The sequence below is a fragment of the Meles meles genome, chromosome 14, assembly GCF_922984935.1.
Source record: "Meles meles chromosome 14, mMelMel3.1 paternal haplotype, whole genome shotgun sequence".
Taxonomy (NCBI): Eukaryota; Metazoa; Chordata; class Mammalia; order Carnivora; family Mustelidae; genus Meles; species Meles meles.
In genome coordinates this window covers 24,893,353-24,906,105 of record NC_060079.1, presented here as the reverse complement: position 1 = coordinate 24,906,105, position 12,753 = coordinate 24,893,353, and the positions used below count along the sequence as shown (strand labels likewise).

Here is a 12,753-nt window from a genome sequence, read left to right as displayed (position 1 = left end):
GGGTCAGGGGTGGGAGGTTGGGGGAACAGGTGGTGGGTGATGGGGAGGGCACGTTTTGCATGGAGCACTGGGTGTTGTGCAAAAAGAATGAATACTGTTACGCTGAAAAAAAATAAATAAATAATTGGTATATTTAAAAAAAAAAAAAAAAAAAAAATCTTTTAAGATTTTTACATCTTACATAAATCTTACAAGGCATCACAACAAGGAAAAAATTTTTGTAACTATCTGTAGTGATGGATGTTAACTAGACTTACTATGGTGATGATTTTGTAAAATATACAAACATCAAATCATTATACACCTTATGTTATATGTCAGTTTAAAAAAAAACCAACAAAGCTTTTTTTAGAATTCAAGCCCCTAAAAGATAACTTGTCAAACTTCCCTTTGAAACTTTCTGTATCAAGACTAACAGAATAACTTATGTGGTTAAACTGTCTATACACAGAAGTTTCATTCTGTCTCACAGCCCTTTAAACTATAGCTCACATACACATTCAATTCTCTAGACCCAAGTTATCTGTTTGAAAATGATAGATTCATGTCTGAGTCAACCCCAACCTCCCATGAGAAGAACTAAGTTATGATCTGCATTACATTAACATGGTTTCTGTGATATGAAAACATGAAAAACATTTACAACACAGAATTTGGTTCTAATAACTGAGATAAAAAAATATTCAAAAACCCTGAAGAGACCAGTCTAGCTCTCTAACTAGACAAGCACTTAACCAAATTAAGGTAAATGATCTCATGTGGCTTGATGATAAGTCAAATTAACAAGCTCTTTGATTTAAATACAATTTGCTCAGCAAATTAACAAAATAAAGCACCTATTCCAATCAAATCAATGACAGTTCTATATACTAGTGATAGAAACCCAGAAGAGGCAAAGTAAATGTGATTTTATTTTAAAACTCTTAAATATCTGAGAATTAATTTAACTCGGGACTTCAATTAAGTCTAAGAAAATTATATACCCCACAGTTTTAAGTCAGTAAGTATTCATTCACTTAATTCTTTTAAGTTGTATTTTTTTCCCACTGAAAATTCATTTTTAAAAATTTAGGGACAGGGACGCCTGGGTGGCTCAGTTGATTAAGCATCTGCCTTCGGCTCAGGTCATGATCGCAGGGTCCTGGGATGGAGCCTGCTTCTCCCTCTGCCTCTGCCCTTCCTCCCTACTCATGCTCACTCTCTCTCTCTCTCTGACAAATAAATAAATCTGTCTATATTTAAAAGATAAAATTAAAAAAATTTAAATAAAAAAATTTAGGGACAATAACACACAAAATCTCAACCTGTTAACACAAAAGCTGGTTTTTTTTTAGAATACTTCCTAAAACTTTATCATATATATACATACATTTCACATAACTGTAGTAACAGTATAAAATTTTGCTACCTTGTTTTGCTAATGATATAAAACATTAATCATGTTTCTATACAAATATTTTGGGGAAAATTATCCTTTGTAACACCACAGTATTAACGTACAGTAATTTACTTTACCCACCAATGCTGACATTTAGGCTCTTATGATCAATCCTGTCAAAAATTTTTCTTGCATTTTCCCCCTCCTTATTTGGGTTATTTTCTCAGGACAAAGTCTCACATATAGTTCTACTAAATCAAAATACACGATTTGAGTATCTTGGTATATATAAGTGATTTTTTTTTTAAAAGATCTTATTTATTTGACAGAAAGAGAGATCACAAGTAGGCAGAGAAGCAGGCAGAGAGAGAGAGAGGGAAGCAGGCTCCCTGCTGAGCAGAAAGCCCGATGTGGGGCTTGATCCCAGGACCCTGAGACCATGACCTGAGCCAAAGGCAGCGGCTTAACCCACTGTGCCACCCAGGCACCCCCTAAGTATCATGCTAATTAAAAATGCTGCTGGCATGAGTGTACTATAAGATTCACACAAACCTCAGCATCTCCAACCACCTTTCTGAATCCCTGCTTATTTAGAGAGAAATAAAATGTTCTCTGTTTTAATTTGCATGTGTTTGATCGCTTGTGAGATTGGACATTCCCTCTGTGTTTGTTTTTGAATTTCTTCTTATTTCACACTGGTATTTCATTTACCTACCAGGATACTGAGATTTCTGTTATAAAATTTAACAAGTTCTTTAAATTTCTTATAAATGTTAATCTTTGTCACTTAGCTCAAATATTTCTCCTAATCTCGTTTCTTCCATTTTTGGTTTTATTAACATTCATTTGTACAAAAAAATCTTATGCAATTATTAAACTACGAAACACTCTTAGCTGAGTGAGAAAGCTAAAGCTGAGAAAGCTACTAGTTGCCCACAAAGTCGATAAATATGCTACTGACAGGAATGCTTATTTTCTTTTTAATTGGCCCACAGTTTATCTACACCTATGATATTAATTCTTTCTTAAGTAGGCCCACACCCAGCATGGAGACTAACATGGGGCTTGAACTCACAACCCTGAGATCAAAACCTGAGCTAAAATCAAGAGTCAGACACTTGACTCCAGGCTCCCCTACGATATTAATTTAAATTTAGTTACAGAATTAGAAATTTATACTAAACTAGACATGCCCTATCTCACATGCTGCTAACTGACGTGAAATAAGATAGGATTTTTCAGGGCGCCTGGGTGGCTCGGTTGGTTAAGCATCTGCCCTCAGCTTGGGTCATGATACCAGGGTCCTGGGATCGAGTCCCACATCGGGCTCCATGCTCAGCGGAGAGCCTGCTTCTCCCTCTCCCTCTGCTCTTCTACCTGCTTGTGCTCACTCTCGTTCTCTCTCTCAAATAAATAAATAATATTTTTTTAAAAAAAGAAAAGTTGGATTTTTCATGGTACCAAGAGAAAGGGGGAGAAGAGAGTAAGGTAACTCAAATAATGTGAAATACTATAAGTAACCTGAATACTATAAATTTAACTGTAACATTTACCACAGAAAACCAGTAGATATGTACAACATTACCTGAAGAGATAAAATGGCTTCTAGGGCTGCATTACTTGGTTATAGCCTAACTGAAACTGTTAACTTATCTTTTCAAAAGATGAATGCGGGGCTCTTGGGTGGCTCAGTTGGTTAGGCAGATGCCTTCAGCTCAGGTCATGATCCCAGGGTTCTGGGATCGAGCCCTGCATTGGGCTCTCTGCTCAGCAGAGAACCTGTTTCTCCCTCTCCCTCTGCCTGCCTCTCTGCCTACTTGTGTTCTGTCTGTCAAATAAATAAATAAAATCTTAAAAAAAAAATATATATATATATAAAAGATGAATGCATCATTCAGAGGAGACACTGGTTAGCCACTCAAACATATGCTGAGAAGAAAAGGTTAAATTTGACAAGGCTGATTCAAGTACACTCTAGGAGAGTTGTCTGGTACCTGGTATTTCAGCTATATAGTAAGGTTAGTATAGAGATGGCTGCCTGAGGCTATCTTTGCCTGATGTCATTATATAGTTTAATCCTAACTAATAAATCCTGTTGTTCAATATTTAGATGGTCATATCTATTCCCTCCATTTTCATAGAATCCCCTGGTGCATCCACATTTGATATTCACTCTGCCACTATAAGTTAAATTTTCGAGAATTTTTAATAAGTGGGATCAAATACTGTATATTCTTTTTTGTCTGGCTTCCTTTATGTATTATAATTGTTCTGAGATTCCTCCTCTTTGTCAGGAGTACAGCTGAGTAGTATTGCACTAGAAGGATATACCATAACTTGGTTATTCATCTTCCTGTTGATAACCACTTTGGAAAAACCTGGAAGCTTCTTAAAATGTACAACACCCACCCACCACATGATGTAACTATTTCACTCCTACGTTATTTATCAAGAAAAAAGATAGCATATGTCCATATAAAGACTTGTACATGAATATTCATGGTATCTTAATCTGTAGTAGCTTAAAATTGGAAACAGCCCATTTCCATCCATATGTGAATGAATAAATAAGTGAATTGTGGTATATCCATAAAATGACATATTACTCAGCAATAAAAAGGAATAAACTGTGATACATTCAACAACATAGATGAATCTCAAAATACTAGGCTGAGTAAAAGAAGATAAAAAAATGAGTACTTACTTCTTGTCTTCTGTTCACTTTGTTTTTTCTTTTCCCTCATTTCATTGTTTTCCTTCTCTGGTTTAAAAAAGAAACACTCTAAGGGTGCCTGGCTGGCTCTCTTGGTAGAGCATGTGACCCTTGATCTTGGGATTGTAAATTCAAGCCCAATGTTGGGTGTAGAGATTACTTAAAAATAAAATCTTAAAAAAAAAAAACAACCCTTATTTGTCTTCTTCCATTGGTTACATTCGAAATGTTTTTACCTTTGGTTCACATAGCACATGGATCTTAGAATACTGAAATTCCAATCAATCCCTGATTTACATGGCACAGTGGGCCAGTAAAATATTGTAGTTCTGCCTTGCTTGTTAACAACAAATTAGACATTACAGTAGTGCCCGGTTACTTGTGGGGGATATGTTCCAAGACCCCCAGCAGAGGCCTAAAGCCACAGATAGTACTGGACCCTATATATATGTACCATATATATTATTACATATAGAGAGCGCTCATACACACACACACACACACAACACATCCTTGAACAACATGGGGCTTGGAGAATGCAGTTGAAAATCCATGTGTAACTTTTGACTTGCCAAAAACTTCCCTTCCCTATTATTGACTGGAAGCCTTACTGATAACATAAAGAGTCGGTTAATACATATTTTATATATTATAGGTATTATATACTGTATTCTGTATACTGTATAAAGTGAGCTAGAAAAAATGTTACTAAGAAAATCATAAGTTTGAGAAAACACATTTACTGTACTGTACAAAACCTGCAGTTTAGACCCATGCTGTTCAGGGGTCAATGTACTATATTTTTTCTATACATACATACCTACCTATGATAAAGTTTAATTTATATATAAGGAACAGTAAGAGATTAATAACCAATGAAATAGAAAAATTATAACAATATATTAAAAGTTATGTGAATGTGATGTCTTTATCTCTCAAAATATCTTCTTATGACATATTCACGTCTCTTCTTGCAATGATGTGAGATAATAAAATGCCTACATGATCAGACGAAGTGAGGTGAATGATATAGGTATTGTGATATAGTTATTATGCTACTAATAACCTTCTAATGATACATCAGGAGGAGAACCATCTGCTTTTGGACTGTGGCTGAACAAGGGTAAGGGAAACCACAGATAAGAGGTCACTACTATAGGGGTGCCTGGCTGGCTCAGTCAGTGGAGCGTGAAACTCTTGATCATGGTGTTATGAGTTTGAGCCCCATGCTGGGTACAGAGATTACTAAAAATAAAAATCTTTTAATAAAGGGGGGGGATGACTATATTATTATTACTGTTTTCTTCCACCAATGTTGGCTTAGCTTTACTCATGTTTCCTTTATCTTCTATTTCTTCTTTTATTTCATACCTTCCTTTTAGGACCATTTTCCTTCTTGAAGTATACCATTTAGAACAGTATTTTTTAAAGTGTGGGTTGTGACCTACTGGTCTCTCTATGCTTGGCATTCTACACCTGGACAATCGTAAGATGTATTTCTCTTTATTTACCCTCACTGGGATTCACTGGGTTCCTTAAATGTGACAACTGTGTCTTTTTTTTTTTTTAAGATTTTATTTATTATTTGACAGAGAGAGAGAGATCACAAGTAGGCAGAGAGGCAGGCAGGGAGAGGGGGGGAAGCAGGCTCCCTGCTGAGCAGAGAGCCCGATGCGGGGCTCGATCCCAGGACCCCGAGATCATGACCCGAGCCGAAGGCGGAGGCTTAACCCACTGAGCCACCCAGGTGCCCCTGACAACTGTGTCTTTTATCAATTCTGGCAAAATTTTAAAGTATTGCCTCATTCCTATTTCATGTTGGGGTGTTTTTTTTGGAACTCTTGATTAGATCATCTCATAGTCTTTTATTTTCAATAACTTTTCTCTCTATGGATGGTGTTCTATGTAGTCTCTTCTTAACTGTGCCTCATGTGCTGGCTTAACTTAATCTTTAAGTTCTGTTATTACAATTTTCATTTCTGATATTCTAATTAGTTCTTATTTTAATGTGCTTTGTAACTTTTAAGTTCTATTACTCTTTATATTTTATTTATTAAACATTAAGTATTTATTTTATGTATTGGATATTTCTGATAGCCGAAGTCTCTGTAGAGCTGTTTTTTAGTTGTTTATGGTTTCTGCTCTTTGCTCATAACATTTTGATTTTTCCCCCTTGGTATAGTCTGTGATTTAAAAGTTTTTTTTTGTATTTTCATTGCCTTTTTTTTTTTTTTTAATTTTTAAAATCAGTATGTTCAATTAGCCAGCATATAGTGCATCATAAGTTTCTGATGTAGTGTTCAGTGATTCATTAGTTGCATATAACACCAGTGCTCATCACTACATGTGCCCTCCTTAATACTCACCACACTATTTCCCCATCCCCCCACCCCCTCCCTTTGCTGAACAGGAAGAAATCAGAGAGGGAAATCAGAAAGGGAGACAAACCATGTTCTGTGATTTTTAAAAAATGAGTAACAGTCTATTTGTTAGAATTTTTTTTTAAGATTTTATTTATTTATTTGACAGAGAGAGAGATCACAAGTAGGCAGAGAGGCAGGCAGAGAGGGAGGAGGAAGCAGGCTCCCTGCAGAGCAGAAAGCCCGATGCCGGGCTCGATCCCAGGACCCTGAGATCATGACCTGAGCCGAAGGCAGCGGCTTAATCCACTGAGCCACCCAGGTGCCCCTATTTGTTAGAATTTTAATGATGATACTTTGACAACTGGGTTGGTAACTCCCTCCACAGAGGATTTTTAAATGATTCTGCCAAGTACCGAAAGTGTTAGAGATCCAAGTCCGTTCTAAATTAAAATCCTCCATTTGTGGGAGACTGTGAAAATAGGTATTCAGGGATCTGGAAAACAGTATAAATAAAGGCTTCAAATCCAAGTGAATGTGAGCTGGTAACTAGGAATTAGCAGGAAAGATTTTACTTTATTTTTGTTAAGCTTACTTATTTTTTTTTAAGCAATCTATACACCCAATGCAGAGCTTGAACTCACAACCCTGAGATTAAGAGTTGCATGCTCTTCTGACTGAGCCAGCCATGTACCCAGTAAGACAGATTTTAACACCACCCAGAGCTGTCTGCCTCTCCAAGATGATCTCTGATGAGGCTCCCTACCCTTTGGAGAACCCAAGGAATTTTCCCAGTCCCCATCCCTCTCCCTTCAAAAGTTTCTATGCCAGCAGAAAGCCAAGCAGACCTCCCCACAATTTTCCTTAATTTTTTTATAGGTTCATCAATTAGGTTTTTAAAATACTGAATCTAAGGGCACCTGGGTGGCTCAGTGGGTTAAGCCTCTGCCTTCGGCTCACGTCATGATCTCAGGGTTCTGGGATCAAGCCCTGCATCAGGCTCTCTGCTCAGAAGGAAGCCTGCTTCCCCCTCTCCCTCTGCCTACCTCTCTGCCTACTTGTGATCTCTCTCTCTGTCAAATAAATAAATAAATAAATAAACTGAATCTAGTGTTTTAGGTATTTGGTGGAGGGAGGGAATCAAGAACTCTTGTTTTTCATACTGTCGGAAATAGAAGTCTATTTAATATTTCTGCAATTTGCTTTATGAAATTTAATCAGGATATTATAATTATTCCTGATAATTTTATTTTAGTGTGTTAGTGTAATCTATGAGTCTGCCAAGAACATTTATATTCTTGAATGAGTTGTTATATTAGCTTACCTTAGAAGTTGTATATATCTTCAAATTTGTTTCAACTTTCTTAGCCTTCACCAAAGTCACTGATCAACACAGCTTCTGACAAAAAAAAAGCTTCAAAATTAATTTTTAAATTCTTATAACAAATCCAATGTATTTTCTTACTGTTATCAGGTACAAAGAATTACAAATTAAATTTCCATCATTATCATATATAGATAAGCCAAATTAAAACAGGGAAATCCCTCTACTCCAATTACTTCAAGTGCCAGAACTTTTTGAAAGTAGTGTTGAACTGAATGAAAACATTTTATTATTGGGGAAACCAGTAGTAGTGTGAAGGGGTGGCTTGGGTGAGGGGAGCCCTAGCATCCCCCAAATCTCCATCAGCCCTCATCTTCCACAGGCAGAAACATAAGTTATTTAAAGTCATATCTTAAAGGCCAATTTTTATAAAAAGGCTGTGCAAAGCTTAGAAGAGCTTTTAAGTATCATAAAGGGAAGCTTTGAAAGGTGTTTTTTAGCTTTTCATAGCATCATGAAAACCCATACCTACCAGATTTTTTTCTTTTCTGCTTTGCCATACTTTCAGTTTGTGTCTTTCACTAAGTCATCAATGGCAACTTTTACAAAATTTGTATCTCCAACATCAATTTAAGGATATTTGTGTACATGTGTTTACATTTTCCCGTCAGAAATAAGAGAAAACTTACACTTCTCTCCTTCAGTGCATTGCTCTTGCATGAAGAAAATATAAAACACTGACTTAGGGTCTGCATAGTTGTGTATTTTCTGAGCAGCAACTACTGCTTTAAATAGAACATTTAGCTCCTGATGTTCTTTCTTCTCAATATTTGGTGTATATCCTGCAATAATGTAGTAGAAAAGGCACAGGCTCTGGAATCACATAGATCTGGGTTTAAATCTCAACCTCCCACTCAGAAACTGTCTAATCTGAAGCAAATTACTTAACCTCTCTGTACCTCTTAAGAATAAAATATCAGAGTCTCAATGAGTATCTGCAAGAGTCAAATGCTACATCTAGTGCCTGACTTAGTGCCGTATAACAGGTACTGTTATGTAGCTGTCCTGTGTATTTTTGTACTTCACTTCCACTTTGCTCAGTCTGTCAAAGAACATTCCAGACTGCATTTACCTAATTTACAGCCTTGATGAACCTCTGTGGTTTTGTTCAACAATTACTGACATTTTGCAACATCATTTTTCCCAACAATATACATAAAATACTTTAAAAATAGCAACATGACATCATACTGTTGAACACCCTGCTAAGAAAATGCAGTCCCAAATCTAGGTTCTAGAATTACAAGAAAGTGTTCCTTTTCTTGTATCGTTATGACACCAAAATGCTATATAGTTATGTAAACTTGTTTCCATTCCTTTTTAGTTTTCCTTTTTGTTCTACTTTTTAAATTTAACTTTTATTTTTTGGAGCTTTAAAAAAGATTTTATTTATTTATTTGACAGAGAGAGAGATCACAAGTAGGCAGAGAGGCAGGCAGACAGAGAGGGGAAGCAGGCTCCCTGCTGAGCAGAGAGCCCCATGCAGGGATCGATCCCAGGACCCTGAGATCATGACGTGAGCCCAAGGCAGAGGCTTAACCCACTGAGACACCCAGGCGCCCCTAACTTTTGAATATGTAAACATACATGATTCAAAGATCAAACTATATAAATAAACGATAAGAAAAATCTCTTCCATTGTCAGCACCTTTCCCATTCCCTCCTTCTACCTATAGATTACTATATATATTATTCCATGCTTTGGGGTTTTTTCCCAGTTCATAATATATTCTGCAGATCATTCAATGTTGTTGGTACATGCAGATTTTCCACATTTTCTTTAATGATTTCTGGGGGCAAGAGAAACTTGGAAGGGGAATGGAGATTATTCCATTGCTGGCTGTAGTTAGATGCCTAGTCCCCTATTAATGAGCATTTAGGTCGTTGTCAGTCTTGGGCTAACATAAGTATTGCTGCTATGAGTAACTTTTTAGAAATGCCAGTTTATATTTTATGTCAATATGTCTTTAGAACAGCCTCCTAGAAGTTAGGTGCCTGGGTGAAAACATTAATGCATATCTAATATTTCTGGATACTACCAAATTCCGTCTCAAGCTTTGGGCTTTTGTATCCCTACCAGCAATTCATCAAGATGCCTCTTTCCCCATAGCCCACAGAGCAGTATTATGTATTTTGGATTTTGGTTAGAAAGGCTTGAGTGCAGCTGTAATTTTTAGTATAACTTTAAAATGTATTTCTCTTTGTATGACTTGAGTTAAACATCTTTCATATGTCTGTCTGCATTTCTTTTTCTGTGAACTCTCATATCTTTGGCCCATTTTTCTGCTGGGTTGCTGGGCATTTGCTTTGACTTCTAGGGTAGTTTCATTAAGGAGGTTAGCCCTTTGTGATAGAAGTTCAAATATTTCTTCCTACCTTGTCATTTGTCTTTTTGCTTTGCTCATAGCACTTTTCATTCTGTAATTTTTTTAGAATATTGGAATTTATCATGGTTTTAATTTTTTCTGGGATGGCGTCATAGTGCTAAAATCCTTGACTTACAATTTCACAGACTTTAAAAATGCTGTTCCATGGTTGTTCTGTTTTGCATGTTGCTGTTGAGAAATTTATTCCTAATGTCTTCTGCCTGGAAGCCCAGAGGAATTTTTCATTATCTTCAATGCCCAATAGTTTTACTAAGATACAACTTGGATTGGACCATCCTAGAACAATTTTTACATTACAGAAGGAGACTTTCTGAAGTGTAGATTTGAGTCTTCTGTTACTTCCAGAATGTTTTCATAGATTGAAGTTTAAATATTAGCTCTGCTATTGTTTTTCTCTTTTCAGGAACTCTTACATATTATGTTGTCTGTATCATTGAATTTTTCTCTTTTTACCTTTCTTTAATTTCCATTCCTTTGGCCATCTTCAAGTCTTTCCTCAATATCTCTTACATTTAGTAAATCTATTCTCCCTTAGGTATCTGGGATGTTAGCTTCATTTTGAAAGATGATTTTTTTTTCATTTTACTTCCTGAGTTCAGTAAATCTACTTTTCATATCTTCCTTTTGTTGTCCATTTATTTTGGGGTTCTGAATTTGTATTTGAGACCTTATTTCTGCAAATGCTTGTTCAAGGATATTTAATTCAGGTAAGAGTGTTATGCTGTGGATTTCTTTAGCTCTGTAGTTGAATTTTGACTCTTATTTTATGTTTTCTACTTACAGTAATTTTTTTTAAAAGATTCTGTTTATTCATTTGCGAGATAGAACAAGCAGTGGCAGAGGGCAGAGGGAGAGGGAGAGGGAGAGAGAGAGGAAAGAAAGAAGCTGACTCCCTGCTGAGCTGGAGGACAAGGGGCTTGATCCCTGGACCAGGAAATCACAACCTGAGCTGAAGGCAGACCCTAAACTGACTGAGCCATTCAGGCGCCCCTACTTATAGTAATTTTACATGAATGTTGTGTACCAGAATTTACTCATTTTGAAGCGTTTTAATTTTCCTAAACCAGATAACAATAGCATATAGACAGGAGTGAGGGAGTTGGAGAAATTACTGGATTTTTTTGTTCAACAGCACCTTCTATTGGCTTAATACAATGCAGCTTTTTAAATCAGTGATTCCTTTTTGGGTGAGAGTGGTTGATGTATCTTCTATTCTTTTTCAGCAAGATCACTGATTTCTACCATCTTTTCTTCCTCTTACCACCAAGCCTCCAGGTAAATGGTGTCCCTTCAAAGTCATCCTCTTATCTCAAAAGCAATACCCCTTTTCAGACTGTTGTTTGGTCCCATGCACTTTCAAGTCCCTTCTGTCTAACAGGTCTCAAACGTCTTAGTATCTTCCTCCTTAGGGTGGGGCTTTCACTTTCTGGAATTACTTTATTTGCATTCTACTGACTCTATATCCTGCTCCCCTCTCCTGTTTTAACAGTCTCAACCTTACTTGCCACTTTAGCATGGGTTTTAGAGCTCACTCTATGCATTTCAGTGTTTACTTCCCTCATACCCATAATTTGAAATTATGTTAGTTAGGCAAGGATGGTGTTTAATTTACTCTCTTTATGGATCTGTATGGCTTTTTTCAAAGACTGTATGGTAAGATCTGCATTTAGACAGTGACCATAGTCCTATGGACACCTGAAGTCAGGTTTTTTACTTATTTTTTATTTTAAAAATTATTTTCTAGCTTTACTGCATGGGATCAAAAATTTGACTTTTTATTTTTTGGAACTGAGGTGTTCTTTATGGTCTAATATAGAACAGATTTTTTTTTTAAAAGACTTTATTTGTTTATTTGACAGAGAGAGAGAGATCACAAGCAGACAGAGATGCAGGCAGAGAGAGGGAGAAGCAGGCTCCCCGCTGAGCAGAGAGCCTGATGCAGGGATCGATCCCAGGACCCTGAGATCATGATCTGAGCCTCCGCCTTTAACCCACTGAGGCACCCGGGTGCCCCTAGAACAGATTTTTTAAACTGTCCCCTGTGCACTTAAAAAGATGTATTCTCTATTACTGGACTCAAACTTTGATATAAATCTGGATCTACCTTACAATATACTTAATGGTACTTATTTTGAGAGAGGTGTGTTAAAGTCCTCCATTAGCCGGTTTCTATTTCTCCTCACATCCCTTGTAGTTTTTACTTCATGAAAACTGTTGATGTGTTGTTTAGTAAATAGACATTTTGAAAAATCCTCATTCTGAATACAGCTCTTTGCTTATAAAATATCCTTTATTTTAATGCTTCTTGAACTAAATGCTGCCTTGTCTGATATCAAAATGATAAACCTGTGCATTTATCTGATATATTTTGATTTCCCCTTATTTTAAATTGTTCATTCATTAATTCCCTTTATTATTAATTTTTATAGCTCTACCTTTTGTATACAGCAATCTGAAAATCTTTTTCATTAAGTTGAGCCCATATATTTACTAATACATCTGATATTTAGGGTGTTATTGGTAACTTTTCA

The 12,753-nt window shown here is 36.3% G+C and overlaps 1 protein-coding gene across 6 annotated transcripts in view; it reads right to left on the bottom strand.

The window, feature by feature from the left end:
• CAB39L (calcium binding protein 39 like) overlaps positions 1-12,753 on the bottom strand; it is a 116,311-nt gene that overhangs the window by 96,409 nt on the left and 7,149 nt on the right. For 2 of the 6 annotated variants that reach the window (XM_045978447.1, XM_045978448.1), the window contains 2 exons: positions 8,465-8,617; positions 7,776-7,850 (listed from right to left, as the gene is read on the bottom strand). The exons of 1 other annotated variant lie outside the window; for it this stretch is intronic. The gene's annotated coding sequence lies outside the window, so the exon portion shown is untranslated. Of the gene's footprint in view, positions 1-7,775; positions 7,851-8,464; positions 8,618-12,753 lie in introns of those variants that run through there. 3 more of the 6 variants (XM_045978449.1, XM_045978450.1, XM_045978451.1) reach the window with 2 other exon arrangements.